The following is a 22,486-nucleotide window of genomic DNA, read 5'->3' as shown; positions in this document are numbered from 1 at the left end:
AAAAAAGGTGGTTAATCGTTAAGAAAGGTAAAAAGAAAGTGGTAAAAACTAAAAAAATAAAAAAATAAGTGGTCAGCGTGACAGAATGTCGATCCCAACGGCCCGGGTTTCGAATCCAAAAAAAAAAAAGTCGGTAGAGCTCCTGCCTGCGAAAGGCAAAGGTCCCGAGTTCGAGTCTTGGCCCGACATATAGTTTTAATCTGCCAGGAAATTTCATATCAGCACACACTCCACTGCAGAGTGAGACATTTCATTCTGGAAGCAGCTATCTGGTGTCCTTTTGCCTCTGAAGCCAGTGATAACAAGGTGGGCAACATGGACTGAAGCTGTGACTTTCTACAGTTAGCTCTTTGAAGTTGTGAATCCAGCCTGGGCAACTTTTCTTCTGATTCTACAGTGCCTGTGAGTGAATCCTTGTCAGCACTCAACAGTTCTATAGTGCTCAGTTCAGTTTCACACATCCGAAGTCATATCAGCTGGCTTGCCAACAGTATCACGAAATTGGAGAGTAAGTATACCTCTCGAAATGGCTGCGGGACTAATGATAGATGCAGTTTGGAAGGTCCGTATTGAAGCAGCAGATGTAGTTTCCAATAAACTGCAATCTGTGCTGAATATAAACTCAGCTAGAAAAAATGAATAAGACTTTCTTTGCAGGAAATTCATTATGGTTAAATTTTTTCCGGGAAACATTTTCGCTAGATGGCGCGGTTTTCGAGATATTCAAGAAAAACCTTAAAAAGCGACTTCTACATTTCCCCAATCTCCACGCAGGATTTTTAGTATATCGTTCTTGCCACCGCCTTCCCGTACCACAGTATAATAATTTGCAAATACACGGATTTTTCCCCCAGTCGACATGTTTTGATCTTCGCTGACTGTGTTATTAGTCACTCTGCATATATTTTGCTTTTGTGTTGCAGGCGCGATCGCTCCCTGCTCAGTAACACAGCGAGGGGCGGCATCTCTCCAGTGCGTCTTCGGATGGTGAGTTTACAACCACAGCACAGCGCTACCATGCGTCCTTTTGTAATGCTGAGCTAATTTTTCCCCTTTACCAGCCAGAGCGAAAAGTCTCTACTGTATAGCAGCCACATTTTGTTTTGTTTCGTTTTCTTTTCTTCTGTTTCATTTGGCCTCCACAGTTTGTACTCTATTTAGCCACTGAGAACACATTTCACACAGAATACATAATTCTACAACGAAACTCCAAAATGTATATTTACAGAACTGAAGGCTAAAGCCGTCAACTTTTTCCTCAAAAAATCCTTAACAAATACAATGTAAGTAAAGTATATATATTTACGTAATCACTTCACACTACTTCTTAAATTTAATAATAAGTGACAGTCGTAATAAAAATATGAGTCCTAGAGATTTTTCCATATACTCTTAAGAAAACTAACGATCACTTTATACTGGGGAGTGTCTTTAGAAACCAAAAGAGGAGACGCTGATTGAGGGAGAGGGTAATCCATACTCATTCAAGTTCTCATTAATTTCGGTCTTTCATAGTCAAGTTTGAAACACGAAAATAAGATGTGGCGTACAAGAGCTGCTGACCCGGAATGCCACTCTCTTGCAGGGAAATTGTAAATGTTGATTCTATACAGATGTAGAGGAAGCGAGGCGGGGTTAAACCGGACTCGAATAATGGTGGAAATCGTAGCTCGGTCCAAATGTCTCCTCGTAAACCACGGTCTTGTAGTAAACTGAGGTTGCAATGCCGCAAAATATCCGCCTTTCGTTTGTTGGGACACATTTCACATCTCGTCACTGCTGTTTTCCGTGATTCTTGACTTGACGTAAGTAGTCTGTACATAAGTAGTCTGTACACGGTAGTTTCACATCGAGAATAGTTCTTGCTGATGCAGCTTGGATCGCTGAGACGTCAGCTTCCTCGTGATAGCGGGCGCCACAGCTGCGCTGCGCCCACAGGAGCATGACTGTCTGCCCTCTCCCTTTACAGTCAATATATTCCAGTACCATATCCTAACATAATGATTAGGAGTTTCATTTGATCTTTGGAGTTGAATACATTTAAGAACACTGGGGTCGGACACGATTAATATCTTTAAGATGGGGTTGAAGAGACTAACTTAATTGCTTCCAAAATTTCCGCAGTTTCTACCGTAAAAATTGAAGCACTTTTACGTAGTTTGAAGACTTCACTGATTTGAATGTGTGGACATAGAAAAGCACATACATCATACTCCTATTATGGAATTTTGGATCCATCAGTATATATACATATATAACCTGACCACTGAGCTTCAATGAGTCAATTAAATCTGCAATACGTTAATCCTCAGCGTGCTTCTCATGTTACAATAATAGACTGGAGTCGGCAGCTGACTTAGTCAAGATCATATTCAAATAAAAGCATAGCATAGAATTTGACAGGGTGCCAAGAGTCAAAGCTTGTGCAGACGGCCGGAATTTTAGTTCTTCTGTTGGAGGCTTTCCATAATTTGTTAACGTAGTGTCTGTTTTTGTAGAGAGGACATTTCATGATAGCCATTCCTTGAATAAAAAATTTATCTGACAACGTTTAACATCTGATCCTGAAGGGCATCTCTCCCACCTCCACCAAAAGCGGTTTTGTAGACGTCGAACACATGGCTCCAAGAAAGATACGAATGGCTCTGAATTGAAGAGCATCTAATTCGGAGAGAAATCTTAGGCGCATTGTGATATAGCATACAATCATAGACCAGTCTAGATCGAATACTCCCTTGGTATATCCTGAGTAAAATATTTTGAAGCGCTTCCTACAACACTCGGGTGAGATAGCGGGTTGCATTTAATCCTGTTTGGCATTGATCAACAAAAAATTGTATGTGAGGCCCCCAACTGAGCCGAGCGTCAAATGTCCTTCCGAGGAATGAAGCATAAGATTTTATCTGGAAAGTATACTTCGCGCATGTGGCGTGATCAACGATGAGGGCAATGTTCGATTTTTCAAAAAGGTACGGTCACCGATTTCTCAGCCGAGATATTCAACCGACTGTTAAGACAGCCAGTCATCGATGTGTCCAATGGCAATGAGTAATTCCGATTTAGCCTGAATATATGAGCCTGCGCATGAATAAACACAAACATCGTCTGTATATTGCAAAATTTTGTCGGCATTTACAGGAAGGGAATTAACATTGCATCATGGGGCAGGCCCTAAGAGACTATAACGCAGCCACACAAAAATATTTGTCATTAAGCTATTATGTTTCTGAATCCTGTGTTGTGCAACAATTTGACGTGACGCAAAAGCCAAGCAAGTTTGTCAGTCAGTGTCACTCACATGGTTGAAAACGCGAGAACTTTGTATTAATTTTGATGATATGAATTTTCGTAACCTTGTTAAAAAAAAGTCTGCTTCCAAGGCTTAGCACACTGCTTATCAGGTTATCTCGTGAAACTCACAGCTTCGATCGCCAGCATTCTCAGATAGGTCTTCTCGCTATGGAGACTGGACTGAATCCACGCAACTGAGGAAAAAAGAAGAGCTGAGAAGATGCTTGCTGTGTCATCACCTATCAATGATCTGTACGACAGCGACGTAGCGGAGATCAAACCGAAGAAGAAACGCGCTCCATCGTCACGCAATCTAACAGTTATTTGGTAAACACTGAGCTCCTAAGCAATCCCTGTGATCAGCACGTTGTTGTGTTCAGCGGGAGACGACGAAGCCGCAGTGTCTGGAGCGAACTCCAAGACGATTCTTGTGGTAGACTCACGCGCCAAGTGTCACAGCACGCCGTCGCATATCTTCCACAAATATTGACTTAGAGGCTGCTTTGCTCTCATCTGAGGCGTCATTCCCAAAAGAAATATCTGACTGATCCCAACCGACAAAACATCGATGCCTTCTCGGAATTTCTTTCGGCGACGCCCGAACAGCAGTTAACCGGTTCTCTGTTAGTCCGTTTTCGAGAACACGCCGACGCCTGACGTCAGAAATTAATGAGCAGATGTCAGGCTGTTCTGTTCTTGCTACTGTTTGACCACTCTGTGTGTGCGTGTGGGGGTGGGGCTTTAAGAATGTTAGAAGAAAGAAAAAAGCAGCAGGTGGTCCGACAGAGACAGAGGAGGCTTGGAAGTTTCTTTGCTTTGCAACGACTTTAGCATTTCGTAACTTAGTGATCATCCAGTGATAAACAAGGCGTAACTCTCCTGCATTTGAGTGCCTTGTCTTCTCTAAACATATAGGCAACATTAATGTGAGATACAACTCGAGGCGTGCCTCAGTTCTTACATTATCTTTTGTGTGCTTTTAATAGCGCCTTTTTGCTTTCGCACTTGGATAGGCAGCCACAGTGTCTGAAGTTATGTGTTGCGACAAAGCAATGTTAAAACTCCCCTGCTCCTTGGTGTTTTAGTAGGAGGACTATTCAGTCGGTGAAGCGTTTTTGTGTTGGTTTTGTACGGATAAAAAACGCATTGTATTGTGCAAAAGGGGCGAAGTAAGACACGCGGAATGCTTATATACATTGACAGTGATACATCTACTGACATCACTGTTCGTTTTATAGCGGAGAAGTAAAATTAAGTGCTTCAGTGGATTAAAAGCATAAATCTCATACACATCTTCTTAATTTCTTGTTAACTTTTCGGCTCCATGGCTAGGAAAGGAGCTAGCAGGGTGGCAACCGGTATCTAGTTTCACACAAATACGCGCTCAGGAGATGTTAAATGTTGACGCAAAACTTCAGTTTTTCTCATGGCGTGAGATTTTAACTGTGGATTCAATGTTTCTTTGTGAAATACACAAAATCTGTTTCTCGTCACTTCAGACATTGTAATTCCCGCCACCAATGACCTGTAAAATATGAAAATTCTATTCCGTATGTTTAGCTTCTGTACATAAAAAAAGGATGAACAACTATAACACAACAGGGTATTAGTAGCGGGTTGTTTCTAAACAGTGCAGCTAGGTGCTCGCTATGATGAGCTAAGTAAACATAACTGGTACGAGTGTATTGTGGTGGAATTCTTCTCTGGATCAGCCCTGTAATGTCCCGCATTTGCAGTAGCTGTTTGTAACGAAACTAGCGTCAGAATGACAAACTGTAGAATAATGTAAATGATACGTGATGGTACGTGCCAGATGTTGTTCGTTTATCAGGCTGTATTACGCTGCAGGCGAAAGACAAATAACTGACGTTGTTCGTTATGTTCCATGTCAGCGACAGTATGTGTTGGTTATATAGGCACTACGAACGCGTGGGACCTTTTTTCCTTCTACTACAGCGTTTAATCTTCGTCGAAGGCCTTGCACTAAGTTGTGGTACTTTTTTTTTTTTTATCCACGAAACACCCCACAGATGTAATTCATTCGACATGTTGACTGCAATTTGCGGCCTGAACAGGTCAGTCAACTACTCATTTTATTCGAATGTCTGATGCTACGACCCTTCCTTTCTAGTTAGCAAAACTGTCATGCTAGTGTAGAAAAGATTTCACTGCAGTTGCCGCTGTGTGGCAAGTATAATGCTGCTTATGATGTACTCATTAACACCTGCGTTGATATTACTAAACACCAAAAGTGACTGCCAGGGCACAAAATATGTAAAAAGCACCAGGCCATACCACCATCTCCGCCGAAGTTCACTATCTCTACAATTCATGTAAATATCGTTCGTTAGACATCCGAAAAGATACGCACAGGCCCGTAAGAGTGGCGCGTCTTGGACAGAGGCTCCGCCACGCCATCATGAATGTTTTCATTGCTCCATAGATCAGCGACAGCTTCATGTACACCATTCTAAGGAACGTTGCACATTTTCTCGTGGTTAGTGATTTATGGGCAGCAGTGTGACTGCGTAAACACCGTCGTATCGCCTCTTGACGGGTCATGCCGAAGATTGATACGTAGAATGCATTTTAGGTTCCGGCAGTGCCTACTGCTTAGTTTCTTATGTCAGCCAGAGCTGGAAGCGTGGGCAGATATTTCCGCCACAGAGCAATAAATATTAGCCAAAGTTATCTTCTGTGAAATCTCTTCTTTGGAATAAGTTGACTTTAAGGAGTTGAAATTGCGTCTCTGTGGAAGTCAAACCCTTCTTTAAATGACGGAGAAGTTTTTCCACCGAGTTTGTTGCTGTAATTTTATTAGAAAGCTTCTTTCACCATATTATATAGAGTTAATTGTATGCTAGGGAGTCATCTTCAAGAGAAAACCCTCAGCAATTCGTCCATTTTTTCCCCATGATTTCCAATACGAAGGTGCCACTCAGCTCTCTTCTTGGCCACATGTTACACAAAACGGATCTTTGATGCTGACACATCTGACCGTGACTCCAAGGGATAGTCACACAGGTTTAATTAGCAAATCGAAGAAATAAAGTTATATAATTAATTTTTTGTTTATTTGCAGTTGCATGCCTACGGTTCTAGTACACAGTGTAAATCTCGCGCCACAGTATCGTGTCACGCCGTTAAAGAAGCCAAGACAGAATCGCGCTGCCTGACCTCCATGTCAGCTTATTTATAACGCGTAGGCTTGCAGTATTCTGTACATAGTTTGCATATTCTTCCAGCTCCCACCAGTGTGTAGAATTTACGGTAGGATCTTTTTCAATAATACGCATTATGAATTATTATATCTTCATTAATAAACTATGTCATTATTGCTAATTCCCTATGTTGGCAATATACGAGTGGAAACTATTTATTTACAGCTCGTAGAAAACAGATACGTCTTTCAAAGTTTTAATGACCTTCGACGTAATCACCCGCATTGTGTATACCCCATTGGGAGCGATGTGGAAGTCGTAGAATACTCTTAGCAGTGCCAGTTGTGTTGACAGTTCCAGCGGCGATGTCTATTGCCCCACGAAATTGTAGCAATTCTGAAGCGAATGCCGTGAAGTGTTACTTTCAGTTTAGAAATCGAGCTGAACTCTCGAGGGCTTAAGTCAGGGGAGTGCAGTAGGTGGTATAGCACCTAACAGCCCCATCAGTCAAACAAATCAGTAACAACTTGCACTGTACGTGCTTGAATATTGCCCTACAAAATGATGGTCGTAGGTTGTGTTCCAAAAATGAACAGCACAGAGACAGAAGTGATGACACTTTCTGCAAGAACTGACCTTCATTTTGCAGGACAATGCTCAAGCACGTACAGTGCAGGCTGTTACTGATTTGTTTGACTGATTGGGCTGCTAAGTGCTATACCACCTAGTGCAATCCCCTGACTTAAGCCCTAGTAAGTTCAACTCTGTTTCTAAACTGAAGGAAACACTTCACAGCATTCGCTTCAGAACTGCTACAAATTCGTCGAGCAATAGACCGCTCCGCTTCGCTCGAACTGTCAAAACAACTGGCGCTGCTAAGAGTATCTTACGACTTCCACATCGCTCCCAACGGGAAATACACAATACTGGTGACTACTTTGAAGGCCAGTAAAACTTAGAAACACGCATCTACTTTGTACAAGCTATAAATAAATAGTTTCCACTATTAAAGTTCCCGTATATCGACTCTTAAGGTGGAGGATCCCTAATAACCGCAAGCCCGCTGTTCAGTAGCCAATCAGGGGAGACGGCACCCTGTTCCGATCCAAATGTTTTGCAGCACCCAAGCGCCGTCGCGTGTAGTCGTGCTGCAGGCAGGCAGTAAGCTGACTTCCGCTGTTAGATGGCGGCGGGCCGTGCCTTCCTGCTGCGCCGACCGGCGCGGCGGCGCGTCAGCGAAATGCAACCTGCGTTTCCAGTCAGAGGGTTCGGTTACTCGGCTTTGCCGTACGACCAATTGTGGGCCTATCTCTAATGAGGTGACTAAAGTCGCGGAATACCGGTATGCACACATACAGATGGCGGTAGTATCACGTACACGAGGTGTAAAACGACGGTGCATTGGCGGGCCCCTCATTCGTACTCAGGTGATTCGTGTGAAAAGGTTTCCCGACGTGATTATCGCCGCACTACGGAATTAGCAGACTTTGAAGGCGGAATGGTAGTGAACCTAGACGCAGGGGACATTTCATTTCGGAAATAGTTAAAGAATTCAATGTTCCGAGATCCACAGTGTCAAGAGTGCCAAATTTCAGGCATTACCTTTCACCATGGACAACGCGGTGGCAGACGGCGTTCACTTAACGACCTAGAGTAGCGGCGTTTGTGTAGAGTTGTTACTGCTGACAGCCAAGCAACACTGCGTGAAATAACTGCAGAAGTCAATGTGGAACGTACGACGAACGTTTCCGTTAGGATAGTGCGTGAAATTTGGCGTTGATGGGCTGTGGCAGCGGACGACCGACACGAGTGCTTTTGTGAACAGCACGACATCACCTGCAGCGCCTCTCCTGGGCTCGTGACCTTATCGATTGGACCCTAGACGGCTGGAAAACCTTGGCCTGGTCAGCTGAGTCCAGATTTTACTTGTTAACAGATGATGGTAGGGTCAGAGTATGACGCAGACCCCGCAAAGCCATGGACCAAAGTTGTCCAGGCTGGTGATAATTCCATAATGGTGTGGACTGTGTTCACAAGAAATGGACTGCTTCTTCAAAAAAATGGCTCTGAGCACTTTGGGACTTAACTTCTAAGGTCATCAGTCCCCACCTAACTAACCTAAGGACATCACACACATCCATACCCGAGGCAGGATTCGAACCTGCGACCGTAGCGGTCACGCGGTTCAGGACTGTAGCGCCTAGAACCGCACGTCCGAGTGCTACTTCAGATCAGAGTGAACCGATCATTGACTGGAAATGGTTATGTTCGACCACTTGGAGACCATTTGCAGCCATACATGGACTTCATATTCCCAAATAATGACGTATGTCACTAGGCCACATTTGTTCGCGATCTGAAGAACGTTCTGGACGATTCAAGTGAATGATGTGGCCATCCAGGTTTCCCGAGATGAATCCCATCTAATATTAATAGGAAATAACCGAGAGATCAGTTCGTGCACAACATCCTGCATCGGCAACAACTTGGCATTTATGGTTGGTTAAAGAAGTAGCAAGGCTCAATATTTCTGGAGGGGACGTCCAACGGCTTGTTGCGTCCATGCACCGTCGGGTTTCTGCTCTACGCCAGGCAAAAGAACGTCCGACACGATGTTAGGAGGTATCCCGTGGCTTTTGTCACCTCAGTGTATGTTACTAAGCGACTATCCTGGAGCTGGCTCCAGCTGAAAGTTGCCTGTCTAACGGCATCCAGCGGCAACAAAAACTTGATTTGTAGTATTTCGCGTAGTTATTGATCTAATTTAAAAATTCGAAATGCTGTCATAAACTACTCACTAAGAGGTATAATCTTACGTTTAAAGTTTAACGTAATAAGTCAAGAATTGCAGACTGTGCGATCTGTGTAGCTCTAAGATTTTAGTGTCACAGCTATCTGGCAATAAAATCTTGGAATGTTTTATTGTTCTGTTAGCGACATAAAATTGTACACTGTTATTCATAGCACATTAATAAAGTTATATCACTGGACAAAATACGTACTTGAAACAGGAAGTAGTTGTTGACAGGTTTTCGCAAGAAAGCTTTAGACTGTCTCTCTTATCAGCTAATTACCATTGTTACATTACGTCAATTACGCGAAAAAGAATGTGCAGTACAGCGGGTAGACGTACAAGTACAAACAATCTCTTATGGAACCGGTGTTCAAAACGTTAGAATAGTGTTCGGTGGTATCTTACTTATTACATTAATCAATAAAAATATAATGCTGTTGACAACCTGTCGCCGTGAACTCTCATACAATCAGAAATAATATGAGCAGCCCAAGTAGCACCGCGCATCGTTCGCCAACTCCACCGGAAATTCTGTCATGCCATTGGTGCAGTCCTCTACTGGAGGATCGCTTATGTATGTTTGGAAGGAATGCATGTGTAATCTGACTCGCTGTTGTTGGTAGGAAAGAGGCTTTCATGTTCAAAGTAACTTTAGTGAAGGCAAGGTAGGGAAATCACTTGTCCTCTTAGTTGTTAGTGAAGCTAATCGGCGTTCCGTAGTGGGTGGTTGGGGTCCTCGTCTGTCCTGGGGCTGTGGACAAAGGGGTAGCTACTTTCCTAATGTGGATCGTGATTTTGAAATAAACTTGCGAGAAGGCTTGGCAGAAAGTATCCCTTTTCAGAGGATTACGGTCAGAGACAGCAGCAAACGGCCCTTTAAGGCGAGTGTTGAGATTTAGAGTGTGTGCACTCTGTCATTATGCGGAGTCAGTAGTCAGTTGTGGGGTTTGTTTGATGAACGAGAAGGATTTGATGAAGTCTAATTAAAATAAGTAGAATACATTTACGTGAAATATCAACTGTGGTGTGTTTGCACGACCTAAGATCTATCGGCTGCTCTTTTCTTGCCTTTGAGATCGGCAGAAATTGCTAGGAAGCAACTGAAGGCGGTTGATGGTTAAGCTATCCTCACACTGGACGTATTCCTCATCGTGAGGCACACCAGACGCGGTAGCCGTCGTGGATACCGTACCCTCTGAAATGGCCTGCTGCATCTAGTTGAACGTGCCCTCGCGAACGCAGCGCTATCCAGTGGCACTTGCTGGCAGCACCGGACCTGTTATTCACACAATTTGGTTACAAAAACTGACACACGTAAAACAGCAGTGTTTTTTAGCGATCGTTGAATAAGGACGGAATCAGCCTGTGACGTAGACTGCTACCTTGCAAATCATTAATCCACGTTCCCCTCCACACTCACAAAATCAAAGAAACTCTCTCTCTAAAATAGAGCGATTTTATTTCTAATAAATAACGTCGAGTATTGTAGATCATAGTACTATTTAATTAATAAGGAAGATCCTGAACTTTTAGAAAACATAGGGCCAAAATGAAATAGATGGAGGTAACCACACGCTACAGTTCAAGACTCTTATGAACTACGCCACGGTTATAACTGACAGCGGTATCTAATGCTAACCGTTGGGATACTCACTTCAGAAAAATAATCACGGAATCTAGATTTATTTAATGGCTCCTGTTGCTTTGCACCAAACTTTATGGTACATTCGTTCACAGTGTGCATACGAGCCTGGGCGTGGCACCACTCAAGTGTCGAAACTGATAACATAAAGAAAAATAAATACGAACTGATTTAAATAGAGCTGTTGTTTCATTTTCGTTCCACATGCTACTCTAAGTTTTATGTTACACAAATATCTAAATGCTGCATCCATAGATGTCATTATCTAATATTTAACTACAAAAAGTTGTACCAAAAATTGCGCGCTTTGGAAAAATATTTATTGCGCCGTAGCACAGAATCGGCATACTCGCATAGTATGCAAGCTATAATACGAAAAGCGCAATACACGAAAAGACTTTAACTACCGATATGCGATTTCCCATTTTTTTATTATAATAAATCGTACCAAAAACGACGAGTTTCCGAGGGACGTCTATGTGCCGGTGCTTTGAAACAGCCTATATTAATAGCTTATTCATTATAACAGTCATCAGAAAAGGAGTTCAGCTCCATGTGACTTAATCCAACATGTCGCATTGTAAGTTACGCTTGAGATGTAAAAACGATGTTGCCTCTGACTAGGCACCTGCTCCCTCCAAGAGGCAAAAATTCGACGTAGCAGTTTCTTCCAACCACGCTTCGCAATTTAGTGGGACGTGTAAGTCCGCGCTGTGACGTCACTAAACCGACCACCTCCTCGTCCACGAACGATTTCAAAAATGGTTCAAATGTCTCTGAACACTATGGGACTTAACATCTGTGGTCATACGTCCCCTAGAACTTAGAACTACATAAACCTAACTAACCCAAGGACATCACACACATCCATGCCGGAGGCAGGATTCGAACCTGCAACTGTGGCAGTCGCGCGGTTCCGGATTGAGCGCCTAGAACCGCTCGGCCACCGCGGCTACCAAACGATTTCACGTGCCGCGTGAAGAAGCCTTTAGCGCAGTACGATTTCTTGTCCAGTGGTCGTCTGTCGGAATCTTTCTCAATGGCGTCAGGGGTCAATAACAACTGGTCTTGGAACAGAGACATGTTTAACCTTGTCTCGCGAGTCAAAGCGATTCTGGGAACTCTTACTGAGTTGTTGTTTTCTTGTATTTTTTTATGTAAAGCAGTGCTGTAAATTGGTCTGATCCAGCCAATAAACATTCAGTTTCGGAACAATACGTCGCAAGTGCTCAGCGCTCCAGAAGCACATGGATTTCGGTCGCGGCGGCGAAAGAGAATCTGCGTGATGCCACCTCGTCTTCGAGGACGAGCTGAAGGAACATTTCACCGTTCATGGCTATAGGCAAAAACTGTAGGTAAAATCAAGAGCTTTCAATACATAGACTAAATAACAAAATGGTTCAAATGGCTCTGAGCACTATAGGACTCAACTGCTGTGGTCATTAGTCCCCTAGAACTTAGAACTACTTAAACCTAACTAACCTAAGGACATCACACACATCCATACCCGAGGCAGGATTCGAACCTGCGACCGTAGCAGTCGCACGGTTCCGGACTGCGCGCCTAGAACCGCGAGACCACCGCGGCCGGCACTAAATAACAGAGGGCGTCGTGTATAAGTGGTAATCTGACATCAAGGTATCATTGCCTCAGAGGAGGGAGGAAGACTATTGACCAAAACCACATAAAACAAAACAAAAAAGAAATGTGAACAGCAACGGGGCTCAAATCCGGGCCATCACTTTCAGCCATCAGTGCGCGACCAGAGCCACCATCCGAACACACTTAACAGACCGACGCAAAGTTTGCCAGGTATCACAAGAAAGTTATGATTAGAGAACGCTCCCAGTAAGTCTAAAATTTCCTTCTTTCTAATTACTACCTTCTTAGATAATTAGCTAATTATCATTTGTTCTGCTTGAATATCCGAACTCATTGCCTGTAGTCTGGCGGCAAAGTCACGTGTTCGCACTTTATGCGACTTAAATGAGGCCATCTGCCACTCTGCTGACCGACTTGGAGATTCTGCGTGACCTTTTTATCTGATGTTGATTTCTGCGAAAGCATGAAGCCTCCTACAGAGAACTATGCTGACTACTCGGACATCCACGCTAGAATTCCCGACAACAGCACTTGCTTCGTCTTTTCTCCTGCTTGATGCCCGACGTATTTCTGTGGTCTTTGTAGTACCGACGACATCGACAGTAGAGTCTGAGCGAGCATTCTACGGTTTCTTACGAGTCCTACTCACTATAACAGTCTGTTCGAGAAATTCGCTGTTTACAAACTGCCCCGCAGCAACACGAACTAATCCATTTTCTTCGGTAAAACTGACTAACGCTTCCCCTTTCCAAATAACAGCTTGCTCAGACATTTTCTCTCTGTACCGTCCCTCCCACGTCACTGACATAGCGTTTGTTTCCATGGAACACACAGCTCATCGGTCATAATGTAAAAAAAAAAGATATACCGGTCAGATTGATCCTTACGACACTTGTCTGATGTTATCTGCTGCCTCTTGTCAGCTTGAAAGGGGTCAATAAGACCCGTTTCATAAATGTTAAGTGCAGCTTGTGTCTTGACATGCTGACAGCGACTAATTGTCTTGTTTGTATTTTCGCTGTCACGTCAACACGTGGCCTTCCCTTTGGAGAAGGAGAATACGGCTGCGTTTATTTATTTTACCTTATACAATCCGTTTTGCTTCCCACCTTTACCCTCTGTGTGTGTGTGTGTGTGTGTGTGCGTGTGTGTGTGTGTGTGTATGATGAGTTTACGAGTATCGAAATATGTGTGTGCAAATGAAAGAATATGATTAATTTGAATTCCACTCCAGTGTATCCATTGTTTTTCGTAGAGCCGTAGCTTTGCAGTGCCAGCCTAACCTTCACATAGTTTGTGCAAAAACAAGAGACACTGATCGGTAACGAAGGGCAGTAGTCGGGTTTAGCGAGGTACAAGTAACTAGTTGGCAACGGTTCTCTTCTCCACCACCGGGGCGTGATGAATGCGTCTCCGAACGGGGAAGTCAGGCATAGGAACACATTTGGCGTGATATGGTAAGTTAACGGCACGGTTTCGTGATCACTGATCTTGTATCACGAGCAAAGCACACGGTCAGAATAATTTTGGTTGAGTCTGCAGTATAGGTTTTGGGGAAACATTTGTTCATTCTGAATTTTTCTTGGGTGAATCTACGTGTTAAATGCAGTTTCATTGGGTTTGTCTACGTGTTTAATGCAGTTTCATTGGGTTTGATTTGTTTCGGTAGGATGGCCCTTGAGCTTGCATTCTTGTGGTGATAACAGCAGTGTGAAATGGGTAATTCTACGTACAACGTGTTTCCGCGTTGTTACTGATCTCGTGCTGCATTCTAGCTTTTGGACCTGTCCTATTTCTAGTGCGGTTTCCTTGGTGAATGATAGACTGGATTCTTTCAACCACGTACCTTTCAGTTGAAGAAAACGAACAGATGGTTATATTCCAAAGATAGAACTCGATATTATGAGTCTGGCGAGTACCCAAATACGTGTGTGTGTCGTACGTGTTTCACATATTCTGAATTCATGAAAGACAGATAAATTTCTGTCATTTAACTAGCTACGTGTTGTGAATATGGGTACTACTGTATTACTGCCATACAAAATGAACAGTCTCTTGGTTTTATTCCAGAGTAAGTAAGATGGATACATATATTTGCAAGAAATTCCTGCCGGGTAGTGATGCTCATATTTTTGTGCCCTTCTATGTGTTGGTGGTCAGCTTCATTAGTGTAACGAGGCATATCCCCCCGTCCCCACCTCACTCCTCCCAAGATTTCTTGAGCGCACTTCAGGTCTTCGCCGGTATTTAGCCAACTAGATTTGATTGGTCGACACTCTGCTTGTATTTGTGTACGAATGATTCGAACCTCAACTCCTCTGGTTCCTATTTTGATTCTCCAATCCCAACATAGCGGACTATGCTTAATTACCTTTTCCGTTTGCCAACATTTCATGACTAATTGTTCATTAAGGGTTCACTATAATACGTTACATCGTTCTTATGGATCTTGCATGGAATTGTATCCTGTAACGATTTCGGTATTGATGCGAATGAATACATTAATATCGTCACCTATAGAATTCTACATGACTGAACATAACCCAGAATTTATAACTGCTTCCCCATTCAGTCACTCTTGAAACTCCCAAGAAATATAAATGAATATGAGTATTGAGTATACCCTGCATTAAAAGGAAACTGCGCCTTGTGGGAGTTAAAATAATAAAACATTACAGTGTTGTTTTCCCTTTCTCCCTTATGCCTATAGTAATTAGTAAATTCTTGTTGCCGTTATAGGTTGTGTATTAGAAATGGGTTTCTTGTCAATTACTTTCTAAACCAATCAGGTAATGTGATACATTATTACTCTTATGTGGCGAATATGGTTCACGAGATCTGATGTAACTGTTTTTTACGTTTTGTTGTTGTGTTCTAAACGGAACAGGTTTTCTATTCTTAGCTTCATGTGGGCCTGTTTTGTGATCCTTAACAAGGAAATCGGCGTGATAATGTAAACGCTATCTGATAAAAGGAATCGCCAAATGGCTGAAACTGTATAGCTGTATTGCAATTAAATTCTACCGAAAATAATTAGAAAACGTAAAATTGTATGCTAAATAAACTGTGCTGTAAAATACTAATTGCGCTGTGTAGTGAACAGTGGTACAATGCGTGACCTCAGAGTACGTGGCATACAGTTTCGACAGACAAAACTAAACAATAAAAAATTCTACATAAAATTAAAAATCGAATTTTGAAAGTATAAATGTCCAAAATGATTCTATAAAAATTCCCTGTAAATTAACATATCAAAACTAACTAAATAAAACTCCAAATATTAAATGATATTCACGCGAATGTATAACAACCCTGTAAGGATAAGAATGTGTGACAAAGAAATGAAATTTGAAATGAACGTGATCTAGACTGAACCTGATTACAATTTTGAAACGCGAAGCTTAATTGTAAAATATTTTACTGTTTCTCAATTGTTTTTTAACTGTCCGCAACAAATTTTTATATCTTACCTGTGGTAACGGAAACTCGATATTGATCGAAAGTGTTAAACATTAAAGTACAGCTCAACAGAAAACCAGCTAATGAAAAGAAACCTTTCCCAGAGCAATGCAAGGGAAGCAGCCAAGCCATCCATATTACACTTTACTTGGAACGGTTGTGTTCGGTCAGAGCGATGCGGCGACACACAGTTAGAAAATAAAACTTTCTTGGTAAAAACTCGACTTATTAAATGAGTGAAAGAGACTAGCATTCAGAAGAGACATTTTTACTTGATGTCGTCTCGACAAACAAACTAACTGACCGAAATCATTAAAACAAAATCACCGAAAATTTGCCTTGCACAAACTCAACATAAATTACGCGCGAGCAAACAATGCAGTGACATTACTTAAAAATCTTCACACTTGTCAAAGCAATCTTTACCAAATAATATTCCGAAAGTCACCAACCTCTGCATTTGTACCTGTGCGCTCTGTTAGTTACTTTCAGACAGCAGAGCAGCTTAACCGACACCCGACTCCGTCAGTTACTTGTCAAAGAGTGCTGCTAGCAACGACATTATTGTTGACTATCAAAGATCATGTTGTTTGTACTCAGAACCACTGTGGCGCAGCATATCGACTACTCAAGACTTCAGTTTGAAATATCTTCAGTGTACAGGTATACAGTAAGACACATCGATTGAGAACAGGGCTTACATCAATTCCAATGAATACCGAAAATAAGCTAGAAGCCTTACGCTGACTGTGAGAGAAGGACGTAGAAGGTAAAAAGAAATTCAAAGATGACAGGGTCAGCTTTAAAGCTGTTGCTGCCTTATGCAGGTGTGCCTGCTTCAATATTGGTGTCACATTGTCAAGAGCCATGCCTTCTCCTTTGATATTTAAGATTTTGATACCGCCGTATCTTCTTTAACCTGCAGTACGCACATGGTGGTTCGTACTCTCCAGATTGTTCACATAGTAACAGACTACCCAGGACATAAATGTTCGCATATTCTGTGACTCGTACCGAATTTCTTTGAAGTAACATATACTGCAAGAACCACTTGTTACTGATATTTTATTTGCACGACGTGTTTTAGCAGCATGCTGTTATCATCCGGTGCATTTACAGTTGCTTTTACATTGTAATTGGCAACTGCCTTGCCGCAGTGCTTACAGCGGTTCCCGTGAGATCACCGAAGTTAAGCGCTGTCGGGCGTGGTCGGCACTTGGATGAGTGACCATCCAGGCCGCCATGCGCTGTTGCCATTTTTCGGGGCGCACTCTGCCTCGTGATGCCAATTGAGGATCTACTCGACCGAATAGTAGAGGCTTCGGTCAAGAATACTGTGGTGTCACCGCCAGACACCACACTTGCTAGGTGGTAGCCTTTAAATCGGCCGCGATCCGTTAGTATACGTCGGACCCGCGTGTCGCCACTATCAGTGATTGCAGACCGAGCGCCGCCACACGGCAGGTCTAGAGAGACTCCCTACCACTCGCACCAGTTGTACAGCCGACTTTGCTAGCGATGGTTCACTGCCTGCATACGCTCTCATTTGCAGAGACGACAGCTTAGCATAGCCTTCAGCTACGTCATTTGCTACGGCCTAGCAAGGCGCCATATTCAGTTACTATGTATCCTGAACAGATAATATTGTGAATCATTTAGCGTCAAGAGCGACGTTCATCATTATATGGATTAAAGTTAAGTACCAAACTAATTACGTCCGCTTTTTGAATTCTAATTCCTTGTCATGTTCCAGACCTCACGCCAGTATAGTTCTTCCCTCCTCACGCCAGCCTGCGTGAGCTGAAACGCGTGCATTTCGGCCTCCTCTAGTAACACGGTGTTGGCTCTTCTGCCAACACAACAAATACCATCATAACGACCGGGGGGAGAGCGGTGTGCTGACCCCACGGCCCTCCTATCCGCATCCTCCACTGAGGATGACACGGCGGTCGGATGGTCCCGGTACGCCACTCGTGACCTCTAGACGGAGTGCTTATTTATTTTTACAGTGGAATTAATATGAAGTGAGATTAGTTTCCTTTGCAATGTCCCCCAGTGATGCTATGTGTCGAATAACACTCATTTCTGTTGGCAATTTCGTTGTCTGGCACACAGAGCACTGTAACATCACACATTAATACTTTTGTGAAAGTGTTAAGTTGTGATGTAGCTGTTACTGTGCTCTGTATGCCAGACAACGAAGTTACCAACAAAAATGCGTCTATTTCGAGAGGTAGCCTCACTGGCCCACACACACAGCAAAGGAAACTAACCACACTTCATATTAACTACAATGTGAAAATAGCTGTAAATGCACCTGATGATAGCAGTCTTCTGCCTAAACGCACCGTGCAAATAAAATATTAGTTACAAGTGAGTCTTGCAGTAGATATTAATTCATGAAAATCTTACAGTATGGTCGAAGCCCTCAAATAATATCGGTATACCATGGATAATACTGACCCTACGAATTATGTTAGAAGAAAGATTAAGAAGCGGCAAACCTACGTTTCTAGCATTTGTAGACTTAGAGAAAGCTTTTGACAATGTTGACTGGAATACTCTCCTTCAAATTCTGAAGGTGGTAGGGGTAAAATACAGGGAGCCAAAGGCTATTTACATTTTGTACAGTAACCAGATGGCAGTTATAAGAGTCGAGGGACATGAAAGGGAAGCAGTGGTTGGGAAGAAAGTGAGACAGGGTTGTAGCCTGTCCTTGATGTTATTCAATCTGTATATTGAGCAAGCAGTAAAGGAAACAAAAGAAAAATTTGGAGTAGGTATTAAAATCCATGGAGAAGATATAAAAACTTTGAGGTTCGCGAATGACATTGTAATTCTGTCAGAGACAGCAAAGGACTTGGAAGAGCATTTGAACGGAATGGGCAGTGTCTTGAAGGGAGGGTATAAGATGAACATCAACAAAAGCAAAACGAGGGTAATGGAATGTAGTCGAATTAAGTCGAGTAATGCTGAGGGAAGTAGATTAGGACATGAGATACTTAAAGTAGTAAAGGAGTTTTGCTATTTGGGGAGCAAAATAACTGACGATGGTCGAAGTAGAGAGGATATAAAATGTAGACTGGCAATGGGAAGGAAAGCGTTTCTGAAGAAGAGAAATTTGTTAACATCGACTATAGATTTATGTATCAGTAAGTTGTTTCCTAAAGTATTTGTATGGAGTGTAGCCATGTATGGATGTGAAACATGGACGGCAAATAGTTTGGACAAGAAGAGAATAGAATCATTCGAAATTGTGGTGCTACAGAAGAATGCTGAAGATTAGGTGGGTAGATCACATAACTGATGACGAGGTAGCGAATAGAATTGGGGAGAAGAGGAGTTTGTGGCACAACTTGACTAGAAAAAGGGATCGGTTTGTAGGACATGTTCTGAGGCATCGAGGGATCACCAATTTAGTACTGGAGGGCAGCATGAAGGGTAAAAATCGTAGAGGGAAACCAAGAGATGAATACACTAAGCAGATTCAGAAGGATGTAGGCTGCAGTAGGTACTGGGAGATGAAGAAGCTTGCACAGGATAGAGTAGCTTGGAGAGCTGCATCAAACCAGTCTCAGGACTGAAGACCAGAACTACAACAACCATGGATAAACTTAAGTTGTACCGGATTGTTGGCAATATACAAACCGACCGTTTTTGTTTCGCGGCCGTCGTGCCGAGTCGTCCACGAGACGGTGGTAGGACCTTGAGAGATGTCTGGCGGAGAACGCGTGCAGAGGTGAGAGCGAGGAGCCGTTAGCGCGGGCAGTTTTTGGGCGGCCTCGCCGGACGGCGATGGGTGGTCCGCGGGTTTTTGCGTCCCAGGCGCCGCGTGACTGGGCCGGCCCTGCCGCTGCTGGCACGTCGCTCTCCGGACACCGGCCTGCATTCCGCCCTAAAGTGCTCCTCCTCCGTTCCCACGTCCCGTCGCCCCGAAGCTACACTCTACTGTCTTTGCCGTGGGTATACGACATAACATTGTTCAATGACATTTGCACGATTTCCGCTAGAATATAATTGCTTTTGTTCACGATTTAGCAAACTTTGTTTTTCAACGGGATCGTTCTATGTATTATTTCTCTACTCGCCTTCATAGTCAGTGTCTCTAGCAGTGTTGGCGCCGCGTCTGGAGTTACAGTGGTGAGCAAGTAAGAAGACGGCTGCGTCCTGCGTAGAGAAGGAAGGAAGATAATAGATCAATATCCTTAACATCGGATGCTACAGATCCTTGAAGATATTCTCAGTTCAGATGTAATAAATTTCCCTGAGAAGGAAAAGCTCTTGTTCACAGGTCAGCACTGGTTTACGAAGTACCGCTCGTGCGAATCTATGTTTGTCTATTTCTCGCATGACGTACTGCGAACTATGGATGAAGGGCATCCGGCGGAATCCATCTTCCCAACCGAGCGACATGGTGCAGTGGTTAGACACTGGACTCGCATTCGGGAGGACGACGGTTCAATCCCGCGTCCGGCCATCCTGTTTTAGGTTTTCCGTGATTTCCCTGAATCGCTCCAGGCAAATGCTGGGGTGGTTCCTTTGAAAGGGCACGTCCGACTTCCTTCCCCATCCCAATCCGATGAGACCGATGACCTCGCTATCTGGTCTCCTTCCCCAAACAACCCAACCCAACCCATCTTCCCAGATTTCCGAAAAACATTTGACACGGTGCCACTCTGCCACCTGTTAACCAAGGTTCAAGAATACGGATTAGGTTCGCAGAAATGTGAGTGGCCCCAAGACTACTTAAGCAGCAGAATCCAGTATGTTGTCCGTGACAGCGAGTGTTCATCAGAGACGAGAGTGTTGTCAGAAGTGCCCCAGTCAAGTTGGATAGGGCAGCTTTTATTTTCTGTGTACATAAATGTTCTGGTGGAGAAGATAGAAAGCAGTCTGTCGCTATTTCCTGATAATACTGTGGTGTATGGGACTGTGCGTCGTTGAGTGACAGTAAGAAAGTACAACATGACGCAGAGAAAACTGCTAATTGGTGTGACGTATGGCATTATATCTAAATGTAGAAAAATGTAAGTTAAAGCGGAAGAGTGGGAAAAACCATCCATAATGTTCGAATACAGCACAGACGCAGTCACTTGATTAAACATCTATGCGTAACGTTGAAAAGCACTATGAAATGGAATGAACGTGTAAGTATAGTAGCGAGGAAGGCGGTCTGCGGGCCTCGGTGGCCGTGCGGTTCTAGGCGCTACATTCTAGAACCACGCGACTGCTACGGTCGCAGGTTCGAATCCTACATCGGGCATGGATGTGTGTGATGTCCTTAGGTTTGTTAGGTTTAAGTAGTTCTAAGTTCTAGGGGACTGATGACCTCAGATGTTAAGTCCCATAGTGCTCAGAGCCATTTGAACCATTTTTTGAAGGCGGTCTAATGGGACAATTTTTAGGAAAGCGTATAGAACACTGATGCGAAGCATCGATGAGTACTGTTCGACTATATGGAATCTGCACCAGGTCGGATTAAAGGAAGACGTCGAAGTAGTTTAGATGCGTGCTGCTAGATTTGTTAGTGGTAGGTTCGAACAACGTAACTATTGCGTATATGCTTCTGGGATTGAAATGGAAGTCACTGGAGGAAAAGCGACGTGATTTTCGAGGAGCACTATTGAGGAAATTTGAGAAACAGGCATTTGAGGCTGATCGCAGACCGATTCTACCGCAGCCTATGTCCATTCCGCGTAATGTCCACGAAGATAAGTTTAGAGAGATTAAGGCTTGTACGAAGGCATATAGATTGTCGTTTTTCCCTCGCTCTATCTGCGAGCGTAGCAGGAAAGGAAATAACTGGCAATGGTACAAGGTACCTGTGCCACGCACCATACGGTGGCCTGAGGAGTGTGTATGTAGATGTAGATACAGAAGAGTTTGTGGCAACCACCACCTGCGTCAATAAATCTTTCTAAGTAACCACAGGAAGTAGAGACCAGTGGAAGAAAGAACCACGATACCATTCAGGGATATAGTCTGTTTTATTGACGGGTCAAAAACAGATAAAATTTCTGACAGGCGATACAAGGTGTGATGCCTCGACTAGAGACCGGAATTTCGCTACGGTATCCCAAGCGCAGATATTCGCTATCAGAGCACGCGCGGAGGAGACTTCACGAAGATGTTACAAGGACCGTAGCACTTACATTCATTCAGACAGCAATGCAGCTGTGAAATCTGTATCAGTCGTTGCAACTAGTTCAAATATCGTTACAGAATACCATGAATCACCTGTGGGGCTAAGGGAAAGTAACAGGGATAATTTTCTGTGTGTCCATGGTCACTCAGGAATTAGTGGTGATCAGTAAGCTGATGGGCTGGCTTTGGTAGGTGCTATAACTCCATTTGTTGGACTGGATCCTGCCCTAATCATTACTAAGGTGATGATAAAATCTACGAGAGTTGTACCGCATTTTTTTCCTTCAACAATTCTTTATTATGCATAATGAGAATTACACACACGAAAGAATAGTATTTTATCTACACACCTTGTTTTTCGTCGTAATCTCCATCCTGTTCTACGGCCTTCCT

At 43.3% G+C, this 22,486-nt stretch overlaps 1 protein-coding gene across 5 annotated transcripts in view; it reads left to right on the top strand.

The window, feature by feature from the left end:
• Positions 1-22,486, top strand: part of LOC126334563 (extracellular sulfatase SULF-1 homolog) — a 1,305,433-nt gene that overhangs the window by 676,828 nt on the left and 606,119 nt on the right. For all 5 annotated transcript variants that reach the window (XM_049996948.1, XM_049996944.1, XM_049996947.1 and 2 more), the window contains one exon: positions 924-987. The gene's annotated coding sequence lies outside the window, so the exon portion shown is untranslated. The remainder of the gene's footprint in view (positions 1-923; positions 988-22,486) is intronic.

This window comes from Schistocerca gregaria, chromosome 2 (genome assembly GCF_023897955.1).
Source record: "Schistocerca gregaria isolate iqSchGreg1 chromosome 2, iqSchGreg1.2, whole genome shotgun sequence".
In the NCBI taxonomy this organism is placed as follows: domain Eukaryota; kingdom Metazoa; phylum Arthropoda; class Insecta; order Orthoptera; family Acrididae; genus Schistocerca; species Schistocerca gregaria.
Note: the sequence above shows the minus strand (reverse complement) of the source record. Positions and strands in the feature narration are given on the sequence as shown.